The sequence below is a fragment of the Rattus norvegicus genome, chromosome 4 (assembly GCF_036323735.1).
Source record: "Rattus norvegicus strain BN/NHsdMcwi chromosome 4, GRCr8, whole genome shotgun sequence".
NCBI lineage: Eukaryota > Metazoa > Chordata > Mammalia > Rodentia > Muridae > Rattus > Rattus norvegicus.
The window spans coordinates 15,703,027-15,716,114 of NC_086022.1; the positions used below are offsets into that span (position 1 = coordinate 15,703,027).

The 13,088-nt window shown below is 41.5% G+C and overlaps 1 protein-coding gene and 1 pseudogene across 26 annotated transcripts in view; one reads left to right on the forward strand and one right to left on the reverse strand.

Annotated features, from left to right (window-relative positions):
* Magi2 (membrane associated guanylate kinase, WW and PDZ domain containing 2) overlaps positions 1–13,088 on the reverse strand; it is a 1,483,910-nt gene that overhangs the window by 424,509 nt on the left and 1,046,313 nt on the right. The window lies entirely within an intron of this gene.
* Positions 4,851–5,165, forward strand: Rpl28-ps10 (ribosomal protein L28, pseudogene 10; annotated as a pseudogene).

Below are 13,088 nucleotides of genomic sequence, written 5' to 3' on the forward strand. Positions count from 1 at the left end.
TTTTTCCTTCTCTCTCTCTCTCTCTCTGGAAAGTGTAAAAGGCAGGAGTTGTCATGGACTCTTGCTTTTGACTGTACCTATAACAATGTTACTGTTGGGGTGTACCCTTTTCTATGAGAGTGGACTTTGTCGTCATGAATGGTGTGGAATATTTGAGGAAGCTCATTTCATTCTGAAGTTCAAAGCTTGTTTATTTATTTATTTATTTTTACAAATTTGTGCCACATTCATCAATTCTGTGACATATTCTATCCATTATTGATCTCAAATATTGTTTTAAATGACAATTGTGCTCTAAGAATATTTCAATCTATGAACTTGACTCTAAGTGTCTTTTGTTTTCATTCATTCACTCAAATAACAACGCACACACACTCCAGGCTAGGTACAGAGGCAGTCACTGCTAAAAGTCAGTTCACCAATACCCAGTCTCTACTTTCAGTGACATCACCATATCATCAATATTCAATTGATTATTGAATTCCTACTAAGTGATAGGGTACAAAGACTTGTAGAAATGAACTCCAGTATAATATAATAACTGTATCAATAGAATATTTGACAAAATAATGAAATCATGGAGGGAGATGTGATGAACTTTACAGAGGTACAAATGAAAACAAGTGAGGTAAATAGTTCAGGATATTAAAACAGACAAGATGGGAGGGAAAGGGTCTGGCAGAGAGCACATATAGACATCAGTGGGTACATCAAGAAGATGTGGTATTCGGCCACACAAAAGGATGAAATTCTGACATTTGTAGCACACCAAGACAGTAAGCCATGTGCACAACCAGGCCCCATATGATCACTCAGATGCAGGATCTGAAAATGTCCATCTCACAGAGGTTGAGAGTAGAGTGGTGGTCCCACAGGCTGAGAAGAGTCAGGGAGGGGGCATGAAGAAAGGTTCATTTGTGACAACTGTGTTAGTTAGACAGGAGCAAGTAGTTCTGGAATGCCATTAGAGAGCTTGGTCACTACAGACTATGATAACATATTGAACATTTCAAAAACACTCCAGGAAAAGATTTTGAAAGTTTCCAACACAGAAATAACAGGTGCTTGAGGAAGACAGGTTGATTTAACTTAATTTGAACATTGCACACTATACCTCTGTACCAACATATCATATTACATATCTGTAATGTTTCATGTATAAATTTAAAATTCAATTCTTAGAAGTGCTCTGAGAGTCATATTACTTTCTGGATGACCATTTCAAACTATTATAAAGGAAGTAGCCTATATTTTCTAATAGAAGATAACTAACAACTACAACCATATATGTGTATGACACGCATTTACAAATAATCTACAGATCACTGCAAATGTTTTCTGCGAGAGCCATCTGTAGAGTTCTTGAATTACTACTGTGCTGAGAGCAACTCAAAGTCCCATTGGAGCTTCAAGGCCCGTGTCCTTCTCCTAAGTTTGCTACGTCTAAGGACACCTGGAAGGCATCTTTCAACCTGCTACTAAGTTCCTCTGTTGTAGGGGTTAACAGAGTGGTCAGGGATTAAAAGCATTTAATGCAAGCCTTCTCCCAATCACACGATGAGTTCTCTACTTTACTCTTTTGTCCACAGCAAAATAAGACACTTTTTGAAGTCTTATGGAATTTTTAAGTTTTTAAAATTGGTATCAGATACTCTTAGATCCAAAATACAGATTGAAGATTTGGAACCACACTCTAAAATGAGTAGTTGATTGACCCTTGAGCAAGATAATTAATTCATCTCTTTAGGTCTGTTTCATTATCTTCAAAATAGCCCACTCAGGGCTATCGTGAGAATTATGTTATATGATGTATCTAAAATTTCTCACAGAGCTGTAGATATGGTATGCTCTTAAAGCAAAATGGCCCCTTTCTTCAGTGCTGAAATCAAACCTAGAGACTCATGCTGGCTAGGCAAGCAGGCTTCCATTGAGATACGTCTTCAAACCATCCTTATCCCTCTTCCTCTCCTTCTTCCTCCTCTGCCTCCTTCCCCTCCAGTACGACCTGTTGCTCTTTCTCCTGCTCTCTTCACGAGAGTCCTAATGATGACTCGGGGAGAAGACAAATTCTGTACAAATCCTCTAGCAAATCATCAGGTAAACGATTCTGACTCCACTTAGACACTCAAACAACTGTCCGTGGTAAGAATGACAACTTCCACAGGCGAAAGGTGAATTTGGTGTAAAATCGCTCAGGTCACAATCATTTTAAGTGAGGATTCAAATTCACTTCTATGTCTGAAGCATACGTATAGTTTCCAGGGCGTACCAGTTTTAAAAACTAAGTATTCTCTCTCACACCCATTAACCCATAAAACCTTGTTTGAATAGTAAGTCCAAATGTACTTTAGGTGTTGGCACATTCGTCTGTGTTTAATTTCTAGTCTGCTTATAGGCTTTTTTGTTTGTTTGTTTTTTAAAAGAAACCAAGTACACATGTTACTTTTTGTTGGAAATCTAATGTACTAAAATACATTTTAGATAATAACAAGCAATATAGAAATTATCGTAGAGTTTATTATTGACACGTCTGTGATGCCATAGAGACGCCAGGAGGTTGCGAGGAAGGGTCATAGGCCGTCTACCACCTACTGCAAAATGCAGCAGCCCCAGGAAGACCTTTTCAAGTTACAGTTGGCTTTTGTCAGGCATCCGTTGTCAGAGCTGGCCCACGCTCTGAAATGCTTCATGAATTTGCATGCCATCTTTGTAGAGGCCATGCTAATCTCTGCACTATTTTAGCTGTAGTGTACGTGCTGCCAAATCGAGCGCCACAGCAATATTTTTAACACAGCCAACTTGAGGGGCAAACAAAAACCTACCAATAGCTGCCCCTGGCTTGATCAATGGAGGCTAGTGCTATGAACACGGATCTTATTCTGGTTTGTGTGCTTATGTAGATGTGTTTGTGGGTATGCGCACACGTATTCCCTTCTTGGCCTTTGTGAGTTAGATCAACACAGACCTTTCTTAAGTATGACAACAGCTCGCAGCAGGGCAGGCGATTAAGGTAGAGCCCTTGCCACCTAGATGTACTTTCCTTGGTAAGCAAAGACACAAAGAGTTCTTTCACAAGGCGCAGTTTACTCTTCAGTCACATCAACTAGGGCCCTAAAACCTACGCCTCATAAAAAATTATTAATAGAGGGGCCAGGCATAGTATACCCCTTAAGTGCAATGGTATTATCAGCTGCTTCATCCTTACACATTTCGGAAAATACACTGACGTGGGAAAAATTCCACACATTTAACACTCCTCTGTTTCCCTGTTAAGGGTGCATGGCGAGCAGTAAAGATAAAGATTACTTTAATTAACTAATCACTGAGTCCCATAAAACTTAATTGAATATGTTATTTTCACTTCTGTATTTTCTCTTTCTCCAGTGGCTCTGGTCTTGCTACATGCAATTATTCTAAAGCTAATACTTCAATGAATAGGCAAAGATCTTGAGACATCCCCGTGCTCTCAAACTCCTCAAGCCATTTAGTGTGACCTTTAGAGTTTGAAAAGGTGAATGTTTTACATTTCTGTACACTGACAAGATAAACACACAGGTAGACTAAGGGAATGTTACAGCAGCCTCGGCCATAGAGGTGAATGCAGAAGTAATGACTGTGGACAGATTTCACAAATTCTGAATTACTTTCCCTTCTTGGACTTTTACTGGCCTGCTCCCTAGGGCATCTGCTTATACCAAAGTTCCCTAACACTCTTGGAGGAGACAATATAAAATAACCACTTAGTATCTAAGCCCCGTGTACAGCTGGTGTTTTCTCTCCTTTGATATCACGTAATTATGCTTATTTTTTAAATGGATTATAGTGAAACTTTTAGAAGAAAAATCTAGCCATTCAATACAATTTGTTAGTGCTTTGCAGGAAAAAAATCTCTGTATGTAAATCAAAAGAGCAAGGCAATCCATGAGGGTAGCATAATCCTTTTGAAGCTGTTCTTTAAGAGTCAGACCCAGTTACATTCCCAGCACTTGTATCTCGAGTGTCAGGCCATTGATGCCTCTGCCTTCCTTGGCCACTTGGCCACACACACACAAAGAGATACTAAAAACAATTTTTTTAAAATGATGAAAATTTTCTTTCTAGTTTGATCAGTTAGCAAAGAATTCTGCTTCTAACTGTATGCTGATTCCTTCAAGGTAGAATGAAGGAACTGATTTACTGTATCATTTCCAAGTGTTATTTGGAAATTCTGAGTTGGAGTTTTCTTCTGTTGTTGATAGAGTTGAGACAAACTGTCTTTTAAATTAGCAACACTAGACACAGACACTGCTCTCTAATTTCTAGCTTAGTTTTTTGTTTGTTTGTTTGTTTGTTTCTTTTGTTGGTCCCTTTCCTGACTTATGACTTTCCTTCTATCTTTCTGTCTTTTACCATTTTTTCACATGTCACTCTTCATACATGTATTCATGTCAGCTGTCTATACAAACTTGAGTACTATTTGTTTTTCAAAAATGTTTTTAAAAATTTGTGTGTGTGCGTGCATGCGTGTGTGTGTGTGTGTGTGTGTGTGTGTGTGTGTGTGTAGGAGCATACAGAGGGCAGAGGGCAGAGGGCAGAGGGCAGAGGGCATGCGACCCACCAGAATTAGATTTGAAGATTGTGGTGAGCTGCAGGACATTGTGGCAGGACCCAAACCAGGAGTGTCTCTAAGAGTAGTAGGCACTCTTAATGACTAAGCAATTTGTCCAGTCCAATTAAAATATGTCTGACATCGAATGATTTTGTAAATCATGTCATACTAGATGAGGATTTGTCCCCTTGCCGAGAATGTATTCCAAAGTAATGATCAAGAGGAACTGGGCTCCAGACACCATAGTGACAGAAATCAAGGCATGTCCAGGCATCTGCACTAGATGGAAGTTTGTACCTGCTCCAGTTTCCTGATCAACAGGAATAGCGAGATGTACAGCACCAAGCTCCGTCATCTGAAAGCCTGCACCTCCTTTCCCTATGATAGGCCTATTCACAGTAAGACTGTGGGAGTGGAGACCGCAGCCCACTGGAAAGGAGTTGTGTTGGTCTGAAGTCTAGATCATGTCAGAGAAAACCAGTTGTTTTTTTCGTGAGCATTGCCATCAGTGAGAATGCCCGGGCAACACTCATCAATATTAGGCACATGACCCGTAAGAACTAGTAACGCTCTGACTAAAACTTGGTAGCCACCTGCACAGCCAAGGCAACTCCTGTGAAGCCTGTGATGTTAAAGAGGAAGCAGACTGGCCTCACCAAGAGCTCCACACCCCAGAAACAAGACGGCCCCACTGACTTTTCTATTTTTCAACCACCACCACCACCACCACCACCACCACCACCACCACCAACAACAACAACAACAACAACAACAACAACAACAACAAGAGAGAGAGAGAGAGAGAGAGAGAGAGAGAGAGAGAGAGAGAGAGAGAGAGAATTGGATTCTAAGTATTGTATGAAGTGTGTATGTGTGTGTGTGTGTGTGTCGATCTTGGTTGGAAAGAATCAGATATATTCAGTTTTTCTGCACTTACATATTTTGGGTGACATTAAGTTTTGCAGAGAGTAGTTTATATTAAAGGTCACCAGTTTTATGCTTCTAGTCTGTTCTGAAGCAAAGACTGCACTGCTTTGGATCTGACACTTTTGGCAGCCTCAGTGAGGAGGGTTCTATGAGGAAAACACAGAGCAAAAATGATTCAAATGTAAAGTCAGATGGCTATGATGTAAGGCATGGTGCGATTCTGATTCTAAACCTCTTTTGATTCATATTTTTAAAGGCATAAAAGAAATGTTCCTTGTCCAAGCTTCACAGAATAATTGAATTACTTTGCTTGGGAGATTTATTGTATGATGTGGTTGATGGAAATCAGATGTGTGACTCCATGTGGGTGGAGTGTTCATGGTATACGTTTGTCTAAACCTCAGGTTTTGAAGAATTAAAATGATGCACGCATGTGTACTTCCTCTAAGACTTACAGGGTTTCAGTCTTCATTTTACCCTAATTCTTTTTCCGGGGGGGACTTAACTTATTTTTGCTATAGGTGCAGGAAAAACACCATATTTTTCTGACAAATACTATCACTAAAAATTAAGCTATGAAAAGGACTGGGGAATTTTCCCCGCAGGCAAAGGTACTTGTAAGTACAAGCCAGAACAACGGAATCCAATTCCCAGAACTTACATTTAAAAAAGCCGGACACAGTGACATGCCCCCGTGATCTCAGAGCCCCTACCAGAGGTGGGTACGTTGAGGATGGGAGGATTGGACAGATGCTTTAGGGACAGAAAGCCTGGAACTTTCGAAACAGCAGGAGAGCGCCTGCCTGTGATAGGCAGAGGAAAGACGGACTCCTGAATGTATCCTCGGACCTTCATATCACACTTCAGGGTTGTACTCCTGTTCTCCTGTGCTCCGGTTCTGGGTCTCTGTCTCTCTCTGCTTTGTGTCTCTTTCTCTGTCTCTCTGACTCGTTTTAGTCTCTGTGTCTCTCGGTCATACAGGCATGTGAGGCTGTAGGAGTTGTGGAGCTGTGGGGAATAGGCCTGGAGCTAGACTGGGGTTGAGGCATAGCCAAACCTTGGAAATCTTGTTCTGAGCTTGGCAAGAGTAGTATTACCCCCACTGGGCCTGAATATCCTGACGCACGTAGACCTGTGCCTCCACCTTTGTCCCACCAGAGGAAGTCATGTACCCTGATAGCCAGGTTAAGCTTCCTTTCCCCTTTTAAGGTCATGCCATGCAGCACTTGGAATTCCTCGTCATGCAAACCAGGCATTCCCAACACCTCAGCCCTGACCGATGATATACCCTCTCCCTGAAGACTCCTACCTGAAGGTTTAAAAAGCCTTTGTTCCCTTCAATTAGATGAGCTCCCTGAATCCCGTCTTCACAGATGTCTGCTTCTTTTTGTACTCACTCAGCACTATCATCCCTGGCCATTCCCATTTTCCCTCTCAGGCCGCTGGTCTGATTGCAGGCCATCATGCCATTAAGGGACGGGGACTAGAGTGGGACCGATAGCTGGTAGCCAACATGGGACTCAAGGAGGCTGCACAACACACTAAAGGAAGGCGGAAGACGAACCATCCCCTACAGGGGCCTTTGATCAGCCTTGCCTCTCTGCTGTGAGAACTGCCAGTCTGTCTTTTCCTTCTCTCAGTTACTTCTGGGTTTATGCCATCACGGGGTATCAAACATGGCAAAGTGGCAGTTGAAACCCTCTAGCCAGGTCGGGATGGATAACTTCTACCTCTTTTTCCCCCTTCAAACAAACAAACAAACAAACAAACGAACACCCCCTCCTCCCTGAATGCGCCCCAAACAATGATGCAATGTCTAGTTAAAAAAGCTCTAGGAATGTTCCTTTCTGTCTGAGGTGCTTCTAACCTTTCTCCCATCAGAAAAAAATACTAAGAAATCCCCTTACACACACACACACACACACACACACACACACACACACACACACACACAGAAACCAGGAGGAGGAGATTGACAGTGATTTGAAATCAAAATGCAGGACAAAAGCATAAAGGGTTTTGTTGTTGTTGTTAAAATTGGAAATTTTAATACCATTTGAAATGAATCTGTATTCTCTGCATATGGGCAACCCTGGGAATGGAACTTTAAAATGTGACATCAAAAGTAATCATGAGAAAAATAAAAACTCCTTAAGGGATTTTAAGATTAAATAAAACCTGGTGTCCTAGCTCCATGGGCTCTGATAGGTCTCTTCACATTGCTACCTTTTACCAAACACGCAGAGTGCGAGTCTCAGATTTCAGCATCTTGCCTTAGTGAAGGAAAATAATAGGCATGGTTTTATAAAACTTTCCTTACGCCATACTTTAAAAACCTTTACCAATTTTCATATTAAATGAATGTTTAATATTTTCCCAAGCAGGCTTGGAATGGAAAAAGCACGTTCAAGGCCACAGCAGGCAGGGAGAAGGGAGAAGACCTCCCACCCTGACAAACCAGCATGGTCCCTGAAAAGGTAGTCTTTGATGTGTCCGTGGCAGAATTTCAAAGAAACGTGAGGTGCAGTATTCGATCCGCACACAAAATGATGGCTGGCTGAACTTTCTAGAAGGTTTGTAAAACTGAGGAACTTATAGATCCAAGTCTAAGGGTGCAGTGTATAAATAGGGGAGTACCCAGAGGGCTGTGGCTAGAGTAAAGGGGCAGCTTATTCAAAAGGGTGAGTCTTGTTGTCATTGCATGGAAGACGTTGTGCCACTGGTTTCACTGGTTTGCCTTGAGAGGGGTTATTTCCAACACGATAAGTTGAGGGGCTGAGACAGTATGCCAGTCTAGTCCTCTCAAACATAAAGGACCTGAGATCTGATTCCCTGCACCATATAAGTTGGTGTGGTCATACCTATCATCCCTGCACCAAGCAGGCAGACAGGTGCACCCCAGGGATTTACTGGTCAGACAGCCCGGCTCAATCAGTCCAGGTTCAATGAGAGACCCTGTGCCAAAAATAGAGAGGACAACAGCCAACATTGCCTCTGTGCCTTTGCATTGATTCGCAAGGGCCAGCACCCAAACATGTATACGTGCATGAATACATTAGCACGCCCCTAATACACAGAGAAACACATTGAGACTCTTGGTGGATTGTAAATAGAAAGTTGTATCCTGAAAATAGTTAAGGGAACAACTGAGGCTTTTAGAAACATTCAGGGTCTGCTGGATGTTCTTTACAACTGAAAAGAAAAGTATAGGTAAAATCTGAAGCCAAGGAAGGGAGAAGACTTCAGGTTTCATGGATAAAAACTGGCATTTAAGTATTAAGGAAGTGGCAATAGTTGCAAAAAGCTTTGTTTACTTTCTAATGGGAGACTTGGAGGCCCATACATTCAGCACAGTAGCCTTTGTGGAGAAATGAAAATATGTGTCAGTGGTTCAGCCTACACAGCAAATTAAACACGTGGGAGTAAATGCTATTATGCAAGATCCTGGCATTTAGGGGGAAGAGCAAAGAAGAAGTGCATTCTGGGAAATTGCCTCTGCCAAAGAAAGCAGGTATAATATTGAGGATGTGATGGGCTAGAGAGACCAAAAGTAAACAAAGTTTTCGTTCAGGGAGCTGAGAAAAATAAAGATCATTATTGTCATCCATGTCTACTGGACGTTCTAAGTAGTTTTGCAGCTGGTGCTTTATACTTGCATGGATCTAAGAACTGAACAAACACTTGCCAGAGACAATGGGATAGATGATGACAGGCAGGAAGTGACCAAGAAAAGAAGACAAGAGTGTGCTCCCCTATCAGTGTCTGGTTTATCTACAGGGTAGCAAAAAGGATGATAGTATATATAAAGTGCTCCTGACTGTCTGATATACCAGGGCAGTCAAGAAATGCTAAATATCATGTCACCACCACTATTACTGTTTGGAGAGAGCGAGTGCCAGAAATGCTTTCTTTGCCAGAATTACCAACACACCCTCCTTGAAAGTCTTACTACTGTGTGTCAACCCACTTTGGTTTTACTTATATCCCATGTACTGCATGGGTTATTTTTATGTCAGACTTATCAATAACTTCTTTATTCTAAAAATCAGTGGGCAACAGTCAAACTTTACACACACACACACACACACACACACAGAGAGAGAGAGAGAGAGAGAGAGAGAGAGAGAGAGAGAGAGAGAGAGAGAGAGGGATATTGGAACACACAGTGGGATGTTCCCTCTCCTCAAAGCTCAGGAAAAGCTGAAGAAGAGAAGACAGAAAAGACTGTAAGAGTCAGAGGGTTGGAAGAAACAGAAGAACAAGGTCCTCCAAATCAATTGTGCAAGGACCACCGTGTGTCTCTCTACCCGATCCTCTGCATATGATAGTGGTTAGTATTTTTATGGGTCTACTGAACATATGAATGTGTGTGTCTCTGATTCCTATGCCTTCTCTTGGGACGCCCTTCCTTCCGTTAGTTTGCCTTGTCTGACTTTACTGTGATGGTAGTTATTTTATCTTATTGTGTTTTATCATCGAGTCTGGCTGTTATCTCTTAGAAGTCTGCTCTTTTTTAATGACAGACAGAAGATCTGGATGGGGGGAGAGGTGGGTAAGAACTGGGTGGAGTAAAGGGAAGGGAAACTGTACTTAGAATATATTATATTAGAAAATAATCTATTTTTAATAAAAGAAAAATTCTTTGGGTAATTTTGAGTTTATACCCAACCTGGCTACTGAATTCCTTCCCATCGCTGATCAATCCTATTTGGGGGAGGCTCATCTCCCTTTGACTTTCTGTAAACCCTACTTTCACATTTACCTCAAGCTTGTAGTCATTTCTAGGTTTCTCCAACCTACCGGATGTGAAAATCAAGGGAGCTTAAGCAAGGGAGTTCTAAAATGCTCCTACGACTATATTTTCAGGAGCACGGAAAAAAATATAAGTAATTTTTTACATGCCAGACTCTATTTATTTCCTTTCAGCAGTGGTGGAGACAGTGTGGGTGCTGATCAAGTGTTCTACCATTGAGCTACAGATCTGTAGCCCCACAAGTGACTTCCGAAACACATTCTGTGTTCATAGAAGAGTATAGTCTCTTTTTCCAACCGAGATCAAATACATTTTTCATAAAATGAAATAAGATATAATTTTCAGCAGTAAATAAAAATGAAAGTATTACCTTGGGCAGGCAGACAGATGGTATTTTCTTGAGTTTTTATTTTTAAATGTGACCACACTTCTCGAGGGAGTTGGAGGAAACGATGAGGTTGCAAAATCAAATGAAAAGGCTGTGGGTTTGACTTTAGCAGCAGTGTGAGCCTATTGTGATCAACGTTCAGGAATAACTTTGTAAGCTGTACAACACTTTTATAGTTTATATGTTTTAATTGTGCCCTGATGATCACTTTTCTTCATATTATTTATTTCAGAATTCTAACTGGAAAATGAATTACCATGTGTTTTCAAAATAGTGCTTAACATTAAGAAAATATAACAAGTTTCACAAGCAAAATACTTTTTTCCAACCAGGAGATCCATGTATCCCCTCTATGGCCCTCATCTCTACCTAAAGTCTCTGGATCTATGGCTTGTAGTTTGGTTTACTTAATGGCTAATGTCCACTTATGTGTGAATACATACCATATTTGTCTTTCTGCATCTAGGTTACCTCACTCAGGATATTTTCTAGTTCAATCATTGGCCTGATGTGTAACACTCCATTGTATAAATGTACCACATTTTCTTTATCCATTCTTCTGATAAGGGATATCTAAGTTTATAATATCTGAGTATAATGGATTTTGCCAGTGGGCTGGGGACAGGTCGGGATGGAAGTGGAGGTATCAGGTAGGGGAGAGATGGGATGAAGGGAGAGGGTATACGGAGAGACAAATGGAATTGGAGGGTTTGTGGGAGTAGGATGAAAACCTGGTGGTGGAAATTTCCTGGGAGGCCTGAGGGTGATCCTAGTGAGGACTTCTAGTCATGGGGGTTATGGAGTCTAAACTTGCCCTTCTCTTGTAACTAGGCAAGGCTTCCAATCACAGTACTGAGTTGCATTTGGTTGAGTTTTTGGCTGGGGAGGCACTGCGGAGGTCTCTAATTTATGATGATACTAGGGTAGAGACTCTCCCTCTCAAAACTGACAACAGGGACCCATTGCTGAGGATAAAATCCACACAGCTCATTGAATACAGAGAGGTTGAGCTGGCGCCTGCGACGAACACTCGCCCCTACATTCTAGTAGTCTCTTTGATTTGGGAAGGTACTCTGTAGGCTATTGAAACAGAAATGTGGACACTAAGTCAACCACAAAACTTTCGACCTATGATCTGTTCTGCCTGCAAGATGTACTGGGACACTGGTGGCACAGAACTTCTGTGAGTGGTCAACCAATGTCTGATTTAACTTGAGGCCCACTACAGAGAGGAAGCCCATGCCATATACTGCCTAGATGTCTAGGAACTAGAGACTGGATAGCCCATAGACTTAGAACAGATCCACAGAATCAACTAACCAGGGCTCATATGGGCTCACAGAGACCGAAGCAGCAAGCACAGGACCTTCATGGGTCCGCGATGGTTCCTTTGCATATATGTACTGGCTGTCAGCTTAGTGTTTTGGTGAGACTCCTAGCAGTGGGAGTGGATGTGTCTTTATCTTGTTTGTCAGCTCTTGGGAAACTGTCCCTCCTGTTATGTTGCCTTGTCCAGCCTCATTATTAGGGCTTTTGCCTTGTCTTATTATATCTTGTTTTGTCCTGTTTGGTTGTTGTTTCATAGAGGCCTGCCCTCCATGGATCAGGGAGCGAGGAGTGGAATGAGGGAAACTGTGGCTGAGATGAATTGGATGAGAGAATCTATTTTCAATTTCAAAAATGAAAGAAAGAAAGAAAGAAAGAAAAGTACAGCGTCTTCAGTGTTAATTCAATACAATTCAACAGATTTATTCTTCCTATGCGTATAGATAGTACTGTTTTGCTAACCTATTTTTCTTGGCAATAGCAGGTGTCTGCAGGTTGGTCACTAGAAGTTCTCAGAAATTAGGGCAGGCTTCATAGAATGTAAATCTTAATGTGTAACCCCAGAAGGACAGGATAATGACAGGCACATGAGGACTGTGTCATACTCCTGACCTCAGCAAATGCATCTCTTAATCCCTTAAACAATGTACCCATGGACGTAACATTGTTTATAATCCTTGGGCTATTCTCAATGGAAGTTGCTGACACAAACAGTTCTGGGATGCTTTATGGCCCAGATGAAGAGTAATTAAGGAAAGATGTACAACAGCAGAGAAAAAACTCGTAGGTTACTATGTGCAAATATAGGAAGGTGTCTTCCAAAGTACCAGGTCCTGAGAAACTAAGAGACTTTTCCTCCAAGAGAGCAAATAATTTTCACAAAAGTGTCCTAAATGCAGGCAGAAAATGAAATGTATGCTATTTCTTGGTTATAATTTCCTCACTTAACTTTCAGAGTTAAAAATGTCACCCATTAGCCGTTAGCATGCAGTCAGACCTGCAAACCACTCAGTGCACTCATTCACAATAGCCGTTACTTTAGCGGCTCACCTCTTGAGCAGCCTGCTACCCACCCTTTCTTTGCTCTGACTTAGCCTACGCACTTT